Source organism: Cuculus canorus, chromosome 17, assembly GCF_017976375.1.
Source record: "Cuculus canorus isolate bCucCan1 chromosome 17, bCucCan1.pri, whole genome shotgun sequence".
Taxonomy (NCBI): Eukaryota; Metazoa; Chordata; class Aves; order Cuculiformes; family Cuculidae; genus Cuculus; species Cuculus canorus.
The window spans coordinates 12842090-12858173 of NC_071417.1; the positions used below are offsets into that span (position 1 = coordinate 12842090).

General features: G+C 41.8%; 1 long non-coding RNA gene across 1 annotated transcript in view; it reads left to right on the forward strand.

The window, feature by feature from the left end:
- LOC128853933 (uncharacterized) overlaps positions 1-16084 on the forward strand; it is a 70737-nt gene that overhangs the window by 46460 nt on the left and 8193 nt on the right. The window contains exons 2-4 of the long non-coding RNA XR_008452770.1: positions 11799-11952; positions 12388-12675; positions 13183-13409. This is a non-coding gene — a long non-coding RNA (uncharacterized LOC128853933). The remainder of the gene's footprint in view (positions 1-11798; positions 11953-12387; positions 12676-13182; positions 13410-16084) is intronic.

A 16084-nucleotide genomic window follows, 5' to 3' on the forward strand; every position in this document is an offset into this window, starting at 1 on the left:
CATGTTTAATTCATTAGAGATTTTCCAGTTTCTGGAATCTGAGAGTACTACTGTTGTGGTGGAGAACAAAGAAAGCCCCACAAAGATGACACTGCAAGAACTTCTTTCATTTATCCTCTACTTTACAAACAAGGGAGCAGCCTGGTAAAAGTGTGGATGTTGGGTGATGGAAGCACTTTAAAGGCAGAGTTAGGTAAGATTTTCAGGAAATACAACCTACCATTTTGTCCAAAGCCACAGGCTCCACACTAAGGCTCCACAGGCACTTCTCCACACTAAGGCAGCTTTTCCAGCCTTCAGTATTTTGCTTTGGGTTATGAAAAAAATGAAATGTATATGCTTCAATGACGCTACATTATTTGCTGTGGCTTATTAACAACATCTACATTTGGGTTTCCTCCATAGTGCTATCAAGAGCAACTCGCTTAAAACAACATGCAGGCAAATGTGTCCCTACTTTTTATAGCAGGAGGGAGAAGGATGAGTGTCAGTCAGTCAAGGCTAGTTCCAAATACATCTCCAACTAGGCCTCCTACAGAATAAGTGATCCTGGCCAGGTGCCACCTGGATCATTCAGAGCTACAGCTCTTTAAAGAGTGTTTGTTATGGATTGCCACAGTAGAGCTATTTACCAGTGAAAAACAAGCAGATCCTGCCACTGTGTTTCCTTGTGCTTTACTGGAGTGCTCTGAACTGTTCACAGAGTTGCCTAATACTGTTTAGATTGGTTTCACTTTCTGGGTGTTGTTTTATCCTGTCCTGTATTGGTGTTTGTCTGGATGCAAACTGGCTGAAACAACTCCTCTGGGGGAAGAGCATGGGCTCAAGGGTGATAGCAGCGGGGTCAGGCTGGGATGAGAGAGCGTGCGAAGGGACTCAGGATCCCAGCAGGAGATGCATGGATTATGGAGTATTAGAAACTGGAGAAACTTATTGGGAAGAGGGAAGCATCACATAAGATAAAAACTGTGTGACTGGACTCTGCACCCAGTGAGAAGACTGGGTTTTCTTTTCCCTGTTTTTCTTTTCCCTGCTTGTTAATTGTTGAGGCCAATGGCCCTTAAGGCAGTGGAACTCCTGTCATTGGGTTTATCTCTACTTTTTCAGTCCTGTCAAGCAGCAGCAATGTAGATAAGCTGCTAGATGGAAGCTGTTCAGGCCCTAATTAAAGCTATACTGAGAATTACAAGGAAAAACTCAACTGTACTGATGTCAAAAAGAAACTTAAAATGGAAGAGGTGTCAGTTCAATCCTGCCTGTCAAATGGCAACACTAAGCTCTGCTTGGTCAGCTCCTGCCTGCCTGGCTTAAAGATCTAGACAGGCTTACTAAAATCTATAGTGAAGATATGGCTATGTCAAGAAGAATCCACACATTTCATAATGTAACCAAAGCGAGCCCCCATATAGAATTGTGCTTGGCTCATCTTCTTTTCATTCTGTCAATGCAATTCCACTAATTGCAGTAGGGATACTATGGACTCAAGCATCACGCTTGTTTAGCAACACAGATATAAGCACTCTGTCTTCTAACCCACGTCAAACGTGGCAACGGGTTCTGTTGTAAAGTGTCTGTAGTCTTTGAATCAGAAGAGGCTTCTATAACCTTTCAGTGGACATTTTGACACTACTACTTAAGTCCAGTTTGTGAAAGGAATTCAAGAGCTGAGGCCAGCAGAAGTAAAGCTATCCAGAAGGGTGAAACCATTACCTTTCTTACAGTGTATCTTTCTGGGTAACTATAGACTCACAGAGAGCAAACGCACCAATGCCATACCTGTGCCTTACCAAAGGCTGGACCACAGTGAGCGGCACTACTTACCTGAGCACTAGAGTGTTTGAGGTGTCTGAAACAATGAACTTAAGAGGCCAGGGCAATTTGAGGACAGTGTCCATTTTTAAAGATGTATCCATAAACAATGGGAAGGATTAGAACTCATCTCTGAACCAGGTAGGACAGCAGACACCTCGTTGTGGAGGTAGTCATTATTCTGGCAGTTGCATGTGGTACAGACAATACCTTGCCGTTCGTCAAGGGCAGAACATACATTTGCTTCTGGAGGAGGGCATACGCACACTGATCCCACAGGAAAAGCTGCTTGATTAATAAAGCCATAAGGAAAATTCTGTTTCTCTTTGTTCTCTGTTTTCTGACTTCATGGTTGATGAGTCTGAGGGACAGAGAACAATTGGCAGTTTATGGTATATCCTTATAGGAGGGAAGCATGTAAGCCACCATGGTTAATAACTATCAATGCATCAGTCCTCCGTGAAATAGTGTAAGCCCTTTCAGACCCTATTGCTTCCACAACATCCTGCATCAATGAATTCTACAGTTTCAATAATGAAGAAAAATCTTTGTTTTGTCTGATTTTAAACTAATTTATCGGATTTCTTCACTCCTTCATCCTTGTAAGTATTTCATCCCTTTTATCTGTAACACTCAGGATTTACATCTCTCTCTCTCTCTCTCCATTCTCTCTTCTCTGAGCTGAAGGTAACTGGCTAACACAACTTTTGTCGCTGCTGCAGAGTCCTTGCATGACTGCTCTGCAATTTCCGTGCATGTAAAATGAGGACAGGGCTCCCTACACCATGAGATAATTGCTGCTTGTAAAGAACTTAGGACTTTCATACAGAAAAGGTTTTACTGTAGCATTCGAAACGCTGCGTATAAACTAATTCACAAGGTTGCATACAGGGGATGAGTACAAATTTGGTCATTCTTATTCACAAACCACTTTCCTTACAAAATACAGTTATGGATTACAGACATCAGTTTTTGCATATGTGACCGTTATTAGTGGAGAAAACACTCCCAAAATTTTCTTCACTCTAAAATAAGAATATTGCTATGGGGGAAAGGGATACAGTGAGCCCATTCAAAACATTAATTGGTATGAACTGAAAGAGAAGTCCCCCGCACCTCCTTAATCACTGCCTCACTCATGAATCACAATTTATATAACGCATCTGCCTTTCCTGGACTAAATGAAAGGGTGATGCAAAATCCTGTGTAAGTATTTCCTTAGTCATTTTACATTGTTAAATTTTGATTTGTCTCTTTCAAACCTTCTTTTCCTTGTGCAGTCTTTGAAAGAGAGGTGACTGTATGTAAGGAGTTTAAATGGCAACTTTTGCAGTTCTACAAGGTTCTCTTCTGAGGAGTTTGTTTATAGCTCATTTCTTAACATTTCAAACTTGTTTTTCCCTCTCAGGTTGTCAGTTCAGATCACTTTGTTTTGCTTAATGTAAATATTCCGTCTAATTGCAGAACCAAATAGTGATGAATGTGATTAGAATCAGAGCTGTGTTAAGTGGTATGAGAAGATCCTTTATTTCAGCGCGGCAGATATATCGCCTCTGCTACAAATTATATCATGTTGACAGAGTGAAATGTACTGTAACCTGATGACAAAAAGACCGTGATCCAACTGTATTGATACAGGAGGAAAGAAACGCTCGTGGTGTTCAAAACAAGCATGTCAGGAAGAGTTTGCTTTTTTCTTGTTTTCATTTTCTGCAGCAGATAGCGAGGTGATTGTTCCTCTGGATGGAAAAGCACAGCCAGTGCCTGGTTGGTTGGTGGGTGGGTCATTTGTTTGCTCATTAATTGAGAATTCACGGTATAGGGGACAGGAACGATCCTGGTAAGAGTGATGAAGATCCATCTTGAACAGAAAACATTACAAGATCTCATCTTGTGAAATTGTACATGGAATGCTTTTAAAAGCTGTTTTTCAGAGGAACAGATGGATTGTTTACAGGCAATAATTAAGACCATGTCCTTTCCCTAAAATGCTTTTGATGTCAAGGCCAAATTTCATTTACCCCTACTTCAAATCTCAGATTAAGTCATTATCTGCTTCCTCCAAGCCAACAGAGACAGTCTGGATTGATATAGCAGCATTGGGAGGAATATCTACTTAAAGAACATGTACAGTGAGAGAGTGGAAAGTCAAGTGGAGAAAAACATTATCACTGAGCACTAATACGCAGCAAAATTATTTGAGTCTGTGGTCTTGTTCGCTTCTTTGCTGGATATACTGGTTTGCTGAACAGATCCCACAATAAGTTGCAATTCACAGACTTGACTGCCCGTATAAAAACCTGTTGAGATCCCTTGAGGTCGGATGGGAGGCAGCGCTCACTGATGGGCACTCACACACAGGAACTCACAAATATGTAAATATATCACCTACCGTTGGTGCAAGTTACAGGCATCACTGTATTCAAACTGATGCAAACAGAGTAGCAGGACTGCTTGGAGTGTTGTCTTGTGTGCACGAACCCAGGCTGTCCTCTATCACTCTTTTCAAAGCTTCTTTGATATTTCAATTGAGCCTAAATGTCCTTGTATGGGCTTGTTATATTCAATTAAAAAAAGTAGTTTATCTGCCAAAGCAAGTTCTTTTTGAGTCCTGCAGTTATTGATACCGCCGGCCCTGTGTATTTTACAGCACAATTCGCCGCACTCTTTACTCTAAGCCATTGCTACAAAACATATTTCTACTGAAGAAACCCATTTCCAGATGAAATACAACACAAAGCTTCCACTATACTGACTTTGTAAGTACCTAGTTTTCAGATCATCGGGTGTATCAGTAAATGTACCCACTCTTTGTAAGTGTTTGTTAAACCTGTACTTAAACTGGGCTTTGAAACAGCAGAAAATTGCATGTTGGATTTATCGATGCAGGGGAGCAACAGGAAAAAGCCTTGTCTGGTGTATGAATAACAGAACAAGGGAGCTTTTTCTTTTCCCATCGCTCATTTTTCAAAGAGCTGTGGTTGCAGTAAAGATGGAATGAAATGTCCCACGGCTCCTACGATAGTTTTGAACAGGTACAGTCGGACTTGATGATCTCAAAGGTCTTTTCCAAACACAAAATTCTATTCTGTGATTTTGACAAAATGTGTTAAATCCAAAATTTATCCCTGAATCTGAGTGAGGGAGAATGTGCTTGCCCACATCTAAATTCCAGCCTATAATTTCAACAGGTAGGTTTTACCTGCCGTTCTTTTTTTGTTCTAAAATGCCAGGAGGTGCTGCACCATTCCTATCAATGCAAAATCCCTGGATGGTGCTGGCTGTCATGACATCAACAGGGAATAGTTATCCCTGCACAGGAGCTCCAGTTTTCCAAGTTGTTTTGAAAATTAGCAAGTAAATAAATACTTATGCCCTGTGTTGCTACTCTCAATCTTACAGACATGTTGGAATAAAAATGTTTCAAAAAATAATTTAAAAATTTAAATATTTTAAAAATACTTAAAAAAAAGTCAGGGTTACTTTATTTTTTTACCTTTCAGCTTCTCAGTTCTGTGTTACCCAAATGACCATTTTCTGGACTTGTATAAAACAAAAATAGTTTTGCTCTTAAAAGATGAGATTTGGCACTTAGGGCAAAATTTCCCTCTCCAATCTGCAATGCAGATGCCTTCGCCGCAGAGCAGATTTCAGCTGCCTTTCTGCATTCATTTCATGCATAAAACTTCCACTGACGTCTATGGGAGCTCCATCCATGGACTCTGTTCAGACAATGCAGAACAGGCCAGAGGGAAGAATATTCCCCTGATTCACCTTGAATGTCCAAAATCTCAGCAAAGACTGAAGCTGTGCTGGTAGCAACCATTTTAAGATGGTTTTCCCACAATCAGAAATATTCTCGGAATAACTGGAACAGGCTGTGATGTGTTGGAGATGCTGAGATTTGGTGAGAGCACAGTTCTGTCTGTTTTCTCTGAATCAAACAAGAGGTGATAACTTTGCAAATCTACTAGCTAAAATCTGTTATTAAAACCGAATCATTGCAGCCTCGGTTGTGCGCAGGGCTGTTACCAGCGTGCAGGAAGAATTAATTTCCCTACAGCATTGCCTTAGAATCATAGAATCATAGAATGGTTTCATTTGGAAGTGATCGTAAAGCTCATCCAGTTCCACCCCCTGCCATGGGCAGGGACACTTCCCACTGGATCAGGTTGCTCCAAGCCCCATCCAACCTGGCCTTGAACCCCTCCAGGGATGGGGCAGCCACCACTGCTCTGGGCAACCTGGGCCAGGGCCTCCCCACCCGCACAGCAAAACATTTCTCCCTAAGATCTCATCTCAATCTTTCCTCTTTCAGCTGAAAAACATTCCCCCTTGTCCTATCCCTGCACTCCCTGATCAAGACCCCCTCCCCAGCTTTCCTGTAGGCTCCCTTTAAGGTCTCCAAGGCTGCTCTAAGGTCTTCTTAAAGATATCTGTGTCCTTCCTTTAGCTGCTACTCTGGGGTGGTTGGTTGTTGAATCCAACCACCACTACCCCCCAATCCATCCCTTCTGTCACGTGCTGAACGTGTAGCAGCTCCACAAGGAGGAGACCCTCCAGATGAAGTGGACACGAATCCATTCGGTATTTGTACGTGAGAAGGTTCCTTCCCCTATGTAGGAAGAATGTGTTAAAGCCGGTACCAGTTGCTGTTCCTGCGTGCCTCCAGGCAATGCAAGCAGGATTTTCTCTTTAAATCACTGCTAATTAGAATGAATAAATCTAACGAAATAGCAGCAGTGAATATTAATTGAAATAAACCCCCAAATCTCACCTAGATGTATTTTGAATTTTTTTGTTGTGTTTTGTTTGTAGAGAGTCACACAAATACATTTATCCATGTGGGTCCATGCCGAAGAAAGTGTAAAAAAGCAAAGCAAAAATTACAGACACCAGAGAAAATGTATTTTTGTAGAAATTTCCAGCAGAAATATTTATTTAGCCATATTCAAATCTTTTTCTGTTGCCTCCCTAAAACACTCTGAGAAAAAGAAGGGGGAGAAGGCCATCGTCTCATTCAGATTTCCATGCCAAGTGTGGCAAAAAAATGAAAGATACAGGGTGAAATTTTGAGAAATACCTTTGTTAAAGTGAGACTCGATTCCTGCTGCAAATGACTGGGCTTGGACACATCAGTCATTATTAGAGGGTTTGAAATGTTATTTCTCCTGTTGCAAGGACTGAAGCCAGAGCAGGGAAGCTCATGAAACAAATTCACCACAGTTCAACTCTTCGTGCATTGCAAACAGAAGAAAGGGCTGAATCCATGCAGCTGAAGAGTGCTGGGGGTGGGTGCTGAGTGTTGTTGCTTGTGTTTTTCCAGTGACAAGACCTCACCCTCCTGTCAGCCCCGTACACTTTGGTCTTCTCTGGTTTCCTTAAGGCCAAGCGCACGTGCTCACTGTCTGCAGATCCAGCCCCTGGGTGTAGTGGTCTTAAGGATACAATACAATGAACAAAAGCAGAATGGATCTATTTTACCTGCATTTAAATCACAGAGTAGAAGGTTCTTTCAACTAACTGCAACAAAGATTCACGAAGTAACAGTGCTGGGTGGGATTAAGGAGAATAAAGATCCTTTTGGAAGACGTATTATAACATAAATTCATAGAATCATTGTTCTGTAGGAAGAATAGGAAGAGTTTCTTTGCATCTTAATACTGGCTACTACTTAAATGTCTGGCTGACTATTTGGAATTAATTACCTTTATAGAAAAGCTTATTTAAAACATAGTATCACAAAAAGCTTTGCCTGGAATTTTGATCTTTATAGGGATGATAGTTTTAAATTCCTTGGATAGGACAAAAGGCCTTTCACTCCAAGTGTTTGACTTGGTCCTGTGCTTTCTGTGTTTCGTTGTTTCTCTATAACTTTTTTCATAAACTTGGGCAAGTCTCTTAATACCCGCATTTCATTCCAACCCAAATTGGATGCTAAGATCTGGAACCTGCCTGCTAACTTTGCCCTCTTCATAGACTGGAGGAGGAGCCTCAGTAAGAAGGAAATTGAGCAATTAATCTGTATCACTTGTTCTGGTATTAATCATTCACTCAAAAAAATTGTGTGGAAGACACAATGAGGTTAAATGGTCAGTGTGGATTTAAACATGTGAAGTGGATATTTTTAAAAGAGGAGGTGCTGTCTCACCCTCAAAAAAGGTTCCAGGAGGTATTGCTTTGCTTACACAATTTATATATACATTTTAAAATGCATTATCAAGCTTTACCACTCAGTGGAAATGCTGAAAAAATCAAATTACCCTTTTCATTACAAAATAATGCAATAGGCAACACTTTCCCTTTTTAAAGGTGTAATCAACACCAAAGCTAGAACACCTCTCAGTCCATGTGTGCTGTGGTTTGCAATGTCATCAGTTCCAGTGCCCCCAAACCAGCCTGGAGCTGTCTGACGCTCCGGGACAGCCCATCTCCTGTGGAACGGATTCAGTGAAACCCCTGTGATCAATGTCTCTAGCACGTGTTTTCCCATCCCCTCCCTGTTACCACATTACACAAGAAATCTCCAATTTAGCCTCTAATCCTGGCAAGCATTTCTTGGACCATATCGCTATCCTTTCATGTTGGCCAAGTTTAAAGGGGGAGAAGGAGGAGGAGAAGGATTAGCCAGCTGCTTTGAAAGCCCATCAGTGTGTACTGTATTTACTGAGACGGGCAATAAAGACCGGCTTTGGTCCTCTTGTTTGCTTTTTGGATATAGACTGTGTTATGTTTGGGGATCAGAGATCATATTTTCTCGCACTTGTGATGGGTGTATTGCTTAGAGACTATGAGGAGCAAACTTGTGCTCCAAAGGAAGTTGGCAGTAAGTTTAGTCTATAAAAAGAAACCTGCAGTTCGGATACAGTTTCCTATTCTGAGTCAAAGCGGGGTGTCGAGTCAGAAATTCCGACCCAGCGGGTCAGGAAGGATTCCAGGACTTCTTGAATCACAACTGAAATGTGTTCCCTTCCTTTCACCCTTTTGGCCCACGTCCCACTGGGATTACAACTCAGATTTATTTTATTCAGTTCACTGTGTGACGGGTGCTTGTTGTGCGTACACATTGTGTTTTCCCCACACTGGAGCATCTCTTCCTGTCCTCACTGATCACTCTTGCTGTGTTATGTTCTCCTCTACACACTCTGCAAATCACCAGCTCCCCCATTTTTGGAATACATTTTTATACCTGAAACACAGGGGATGCTGAACTCTACCCTAAACGGTGAAGACAACAGCCCTTGCTGTTTCCATGTCCTTGCTCACAGCATTTCACATGTAAAGGAAAACACCAATGTACTTATAAGCTCTTTGGATAGTGTTTTTTTTTCTATATTTATATCTTCTTCTATCTTTTTATATTTATATATTTGAGGAGACATAACTCTTTAAATGAACACCTTGTAATTTGGCAGTATAGGTCATTTTAATGGGAGATGCGGGTTTGAACCTCCTTAGGCAGCTGTCTCCCACTTTCATGTTGCTGTGTTAAAAAGGAGCATCAGCTCAGCATGGGAAGAAAGCATTTCACAGAAGGATGACCTTAGGTAGCTAAACTTGAGGAGAACGCTCTTGGCTAGGGATTCAGTTCTGTTGGAGGTGAGCAAAGGTGGCCACGAAGGTCAGCAGTTTGTATCTGAGAACCCAGAAGTCCACAGCCTTGCTGCGGGAAGGGACTTCATACACATGCCTCACTTCAGTGTTTCCTGGTGGCTGGACTTGGAGCAGCACGTTGGCTCCCGTGGCTGTCGTCTGAGGAAAGAGACTTTCTTCATGAATGTATGTGCTGAACACCATTCTGGGAGAACAGTGCCTTCCTTTAGATTGGATGATGGACCAGCCTAAGCCCACTGTAAATCCATACATCGATTCTTTTCCTGACAGATTAACGTCTCTGATAACTCTTGGGTATAGACCAAAACAACTAAATATGACGATGAATTTCTGCCACTACCTTAAGCTCTTGATCCTTCTCTGCTTTTTAACAGAAAGGTATGAAGTGGTCAGGAATCAGACATATTTTTCTGGGTTGACTTGGCACATGTATAAAGGACAGAGTGTTAGGATGATGGAGAATCTAGCTCTTATTTTCCCTCAGCATGAAAACTTCTGGATCAAAAATCCAGTGCCATGCTGCAAAGACCGTCTCAGGTTCCCTTCCCATTCTAGACAGTGGCAGTGGTTTATTGTTCTTATTTCTCATTTGCTATGCAATAGCCTACAAGGCTTCAAATGGTGAGAGCAAGCAGGGAACAGCAGTCTTCCCTTTACTGCTTTCGCTCAAACACGGGCAGGTTGTTTTAGACGATGATTACTTTGCGGGAGAAACAATGAACTGTATGAATCAAACGTTTTCACAGCGGTGGAAAACTATAGCTTGGCAACGAGACGGAGCGGGAAAACATGAAAAAGCCAATGTGGTAAGAGCAGACAGGGAAGAACGAAAGAGATGGTGTAGGAGATAACAGGATACAGGGTAGAGCACACAAGCTAAACAGGAAAAATTAGATGAGGAAAGGAATGTGGAAAAAAATGTGGCGGTAAAGATTGAGAAATCTGTCTTGCCAGGTCAGCGAGCTGTGGTGTCTGGCTTGGAGAAAAGGAAGGTTAGAACTGTTGACTGACTGCTGATCAAACATACTATCTATTTCCACAACAGCTTAATCATAGTAGTAAAGTAATTATATTGCATGATGGTCTGAGAAGTGGATACTCCTAGCCCTGATTTCTAGCACTCTCCCTTGCTGCTGTGACTGCCAGGATACCTCTCTCCTTTTGAGGGGTACCCAGGCACTCTCTATTGCAGGGATACTGCAGGGGCCACGAGTTTGTCCTGCTTGGGGCAGGCCATGCCCAGGCTCCAGGTTTTGTGGTAGTTTTTAGCTATTGGACTCATACGTGTCCTTTCAGTGCCTATTTCTTCTGCCTGAGGTTCTCTGTGGAGGGGAAAGAAAAGGTTGGTGTCCAGCACTTTAGAACATAATTGAGATTTCATGGCTTGAGGCTTTCATACAATTTGTTCAAGGAGTTTAAGGTGTGTGGCCAAACACAGCTGATCTGTGTGTTGGTCGTACAAATGTCCCTGTATTGAAACCTCAGGAGGTTTTTTTCCCCTCGATTCTTATCCTGAAACCTACTCTTAAATCTGTGTCCAGCAGACACTTGCAGTGACTCCTGTAGATGTTGTGAGACAGACTGGCAGCTGGTTGTGGGCTAGGATGACCACACTGCAACACCCCACAACCAACTGCCTATTTCTCAAAGGCAAAGCCCGAAGACCCGCAGTTTGTGGGCCTGTTTTTGTGATGTGCTGCTGTGGCAAAGCATCGGATGGAGAGCATTTGCTTCATGGGTGGTACCTCTCCACATGCCTCAGCACGAGCTTTCCCACTGAGCACTACTGTCCTTTATTCCTCCTTTACATCCCGTTTGCCTTGCTTGTGTTGTTTATTTGGGCACAGTCTCTTATACCTGCAGTCGGTTCATAAATCCTGCGGAGGACAGCCTTTTTAACTCCTGAACCCGAAGGCATCCTGTCGCGTTTCACAGCCACAACCTTACTGATCTGAAAACCTGCTGGTGACACTCACACTCAGCCTGCCCTGGAGCTGAATTCATCCAGGTCTCTCAGAGAAAACCGCAGACCTTGAGCTGCTCCGCATTTCCCTCATGCGATACCTAAGCTGCTTTAAAACACAGCAAATTTATAATGTGTGGTGTCATCTCACAGACTCTGCCAGTGAATGTAAATGGCATAAAGAGCATGTGGAACAGATGGAATGAGACATGCACATAAAGAATTAAAGTATTTGTGAGGGAATTTGGCAAGGATATTGGAATGCTTCAAGCACTGTGTACGGGGGTGGTGGAAGGGAGACTAGGATCAGTTGGGGGGGCTGTATGCTGGTGATCCATCTCTTTCAGAAACAACGTGACCTATTTCTGTTTTTATGCGGAATGTAGCAACAAATATTCCTTTTTTTCCCCAGTTTTCTTCAGGAAGCCTGACAACTTCTTTAGTTGGAGAAAATGTTTCCTTGAGGAAGAGCTATGAGTTGTTTGATTTTCCATTGCAAATACTAGAGCAAAGAGGAAGGGAATGACTTGTCAAGTTCGGTAGCGGTGCACCTACCTGCAGTCCAGGTGAGAAAGTAGTGAAGGAAGCCTTACACTAACACAGTTGTTAAATTTACTTATGCGAAATGACTTAAGGATTTATTTTTTAAATTACCTTATGTATTGGCTTAGACTAATTATTTTAAAAGTCTCTTTTTAGCAGGTTTTATACAAAAGCATGCACAGAGTGGGGGTTTTTTTGAGTGGCTCAATAAATTGGAAAGGAACTGGAAGAAATTTCTTGTAGAAGTAGCATAAAGAAAAGCCACTGGAAAAGGGAGTAAAAAGCACTAGACTGCCTCATCATGGACTTCTAAAGACACCCCCCCCTTTTGTAATTCCTCTAAGCAAAAACTTGGGGAGCAACACTTTTGATCAGTTTGTTGCATAACTTATTTTTTTGGAAGGTACATTTGGGAGTTCGTGATTGTTGCTTGGATTGACTTAGAGTGCATCTTACAGGGAGCTGCTTGATCTGCTGCAGACCACTGGTGACACATTCACAGCGATTACAGAGACACCCCAGTCTTCAACCCAGTTTTGTTATCTTCACTCTCACTTTCTCGATGAGTGGCCACAGAAGCCCCAAGTCTGTGGGTAAATGTTCTTGTTCACTGCTCGAACAAAGCATTTGAATTCATACATGGGAAAGGAAGTTTTCTTCCAGCCACTGGAAAAGCAGAGACATTAACTGAAAAGCTTTTTGAAAGAAGTGACACTTGTTTGAGCAATGCAGAGTCTTAAGAAAAGGTAACACTTGATGGTTTTCATTAAATCACTATCACAACTTCTCACTATGCTACTGGACTTTAAAGGAAGTCCACGTCCAGTCAGTCTGCCCCAAAAGCAATCCTGAAACAATAATGTGAATAGAAGAGACAAGACAGGTTTCCCTTGATAATCATAAAGGGCTTAAATTACCTTCCTTTCCATCCCCAAAGGGGGCATAAATACTTCATTTATGAGATCGTTTTTGCATGACTAATCTATTTCTACTTGCTAATTGTAATGACTAATGCATCTTACAAGACAAATATTAGCTTGTAATAACACCTGAACAAGTAGACTTATAAGTGTTAAGCAAAAATACAAATAATTAGCAGAAGCCGAGTGGTATTATCTTCTAATTAACTCTAAATACACTTTTTATTAAGAAGAAAAATTAAGAAGATTCCTCAAGAAGGTGCAGAAATAATAGGGCAAGGTACTGCTCTCTTTAAAAAAAGACAGTTGCCAGGTAATATTTAATTTTCACAGGAGCTGAATTCAGTCATGCCTCCCCCAATGACGTCAGCTAAGAAAAGCACTTTCAGCCTGTTCCTACCTGCTGAGACCATATGTCCGCTGGGAAGAATTTGGCAGACATCTCCGAGTAGAAGTAATTACAAGAGGCAGAAATGGTCCTGATAGCAGAATTCAGGAGTTATTTCTGTGCTGCCAGCTAACTGACCGTTGCTCCCAGGAATGGATCTGAAGGAATGCTGGTGAGCAAATGCTGGGTTTGGGACATACGATACTTTTGACTTGGGCTGTTGTGCTTTGTTTCAATAGAACAGTAAAACTCTGCAGTGGTAATCACACATACTGTATTAAAAATACGCTTCCTTTAAGTGAGGTGGAACACCAGAACCGTTATGGAATGTATTTCTGAATTTTGGCAATTGATTGACATACTTAACACCAAAGTGATTTTCCAGCTGTTGAGACGTGAAATTTGTGTGCAGGTTAAAGCATCACAGCTCATATTATGTTTGCAAACTGTATTTAAAGGGACTCTCTGGACTCCGAGAGGTCAAACTCTACTGCTATCATTTTGTTCAGATTTTACACAAATATATTTCTTCTGAATACAAATTTGGAACACCAACTGTGTTTTGTCAAATACCATACTAACCTGGAGTTCTAGAACAGAAATTAGACACTGCAAAGTGCCACGACACGAAGCTTTGTCAATCATTTGAAACAATCTCTGTTAGTAACACTCGCTATACTTGTCCTAGAAAAAAGTTTCAGAGTAAGCTTCTATCCAGAGAGCCCCAACAAATGTGAAATAACCAGCAAGTACAAACACTACTTGTTTCCTCACATGAGTAAAAGGGTTTGTTTAAATCAGCAGAGTTGATCTTTGCCCAAGTTAGGCCCATGTGCCAAAAAGCTGAAGGTCAGACTAGACAGGATCAGCTGCGGCGTCAGGAAATGCAGTTGCTATAATAATATGAATTCCTGCTTCTTTGTCAGAGTGAGCAGTGGGAGGAAAACCATGAAAGGTGAGGTCAGCTGCTTGGTTTGGAACAGACGTGATCCTCCTGTAACCAGGTTGTTGTTGCTCTATCCACTGACATTTTTAATTGTTCTTCTGCATAAAAATCAAAGGTTTTGCAGCAAAAATCATCAAATTGATCAATAGATAATACAGTCATAAAATCACAGAATGGTTTGGGTTGGAAGGGACCTTAAAGCACATCCAGTTCCAACATTTTGCCATGGGCAGGGACGCCTCCCACTGGATCAGGGGCTCCAAGCCCCATCCAACCTGGCCTGGAACCCCTCAAGGGATGGGGCAGCCACCACTGCTCTGGGCAACCTGGGCCAGGGCCTCCCCACCCTCACAGCAAAACATTTCTTCCTAAAATCTAATCTCAGTCTCCCCTATTTCAGTGTAAACTCATTTCCCCCTCATCCTGTCCTTGCCCTCCCTGATCCAGAGCCCCTCCCCAGCTTTCCTGGAGCCCCTTTCAGTTCTGGACACTGCTGTAAGGTCTCCCCACGCCCTTCTCTGCTTAGTTATGTTGCGTGTCTTAAAGAGGCCAGAAGGATTCAGTCTCCACACAGAAAAACAATAAATATCACCATGTAATTAATGTAATTATTTATCAATCATTTCAGTTTCTTCCTAAAATGAGTGTCAGAAAAATCCAGAAAAGAAATATCCACCAGGCTACAAAAACCAGAAGGATGAAGAGGTATCCCTAAGCTTGCCTTGCGGCTCCCTTTAAACAAATGTTTCAAGCCATGGCTAGTTTCTTGAGTAACCAAGAGAGCAGCTGATTAAATTATAAGCAGTTGAAATATTTTATTATATATGAGTATAATTCTTTATAAGGCTAATATTTAATATTTTTGGTTGGAGGAGTGGCAGTAAAACAGGATTTGGTCTGCAATTCCTTTTTAAATTAGGGCTTGTGAAATGTTAAAGTCTCAGAGAAATGAGTTGTTTCATTTAATAGGGCTCAGAAACAGGGATGTCAGCACAGGGCATCTATGGAAGCCCGACGTCTCTAATTCTTTTATTCCATCTCATAATTTCAGCAAAGGCTTTCAGCACAACGTTCATCTGCAGCTGATGGATCACTGAATGATTGCAGCTGAAGAAAATGAACATCAAAGATATCCAGTAAATTATTTTAATGGTTAGATCTTTCACAGAGCAAGCTGTCACCTTTTGTGTACTTTGTTTCCTATAAAACTACAGTTTATATATGTTTTAAAGGCAGAGTTTACCTACAGCTCACTATTTGCTTTGATTTACGTTTCTTCTAACTGAGCTGTAAGTGAGCTTGGCAGCTTTGTGGCCAAAGGGAAGTCCTGATACTCAGGTTCCACAGCAAAAATGCTTCAATGAGGTGAGAATGGTAACAGAACACAAACCAGAACATTTCTCATCCAGTCTCACTGTTACTGATGAGCCTCCGGTGGGTCTTCACTAGGTGTTCAGGCTCCCAGTTCGGAATGGGGTGGGAGGAAGAAAAACAGATGTGAGAACAGGGATAAACTGTGAATAATATAGAAGTTATTACAAATACTGAAATGTGTGTGCCTGCTTAGAGCAAAATGCACAGGCACAGCTTCTGTGTTTTGTCAGAACACCTGCGACTGACTGCCCTGCTCAGTTTTAGATCTTCAGGGATATGAGTCTGAACCCTAATCTCTTTACATGATGAAGTGCATGACAATGACATCTGCTTCAGGCTGGTTTCTGTTCATCTCAGAACTGCTCAGTGACTGCTTGTTTGTTCAGGATACAGCAGGAAGAGACACACACCCTCTTCAGATCTTAAACTTGCTTAGTGTTTTGTTCTCATATCAGTTTGCAACACAAATTTTTAGCCTCAGAATTCCAGAGGTACAAAACGTGGGACTGCTAGAATAACATATACTT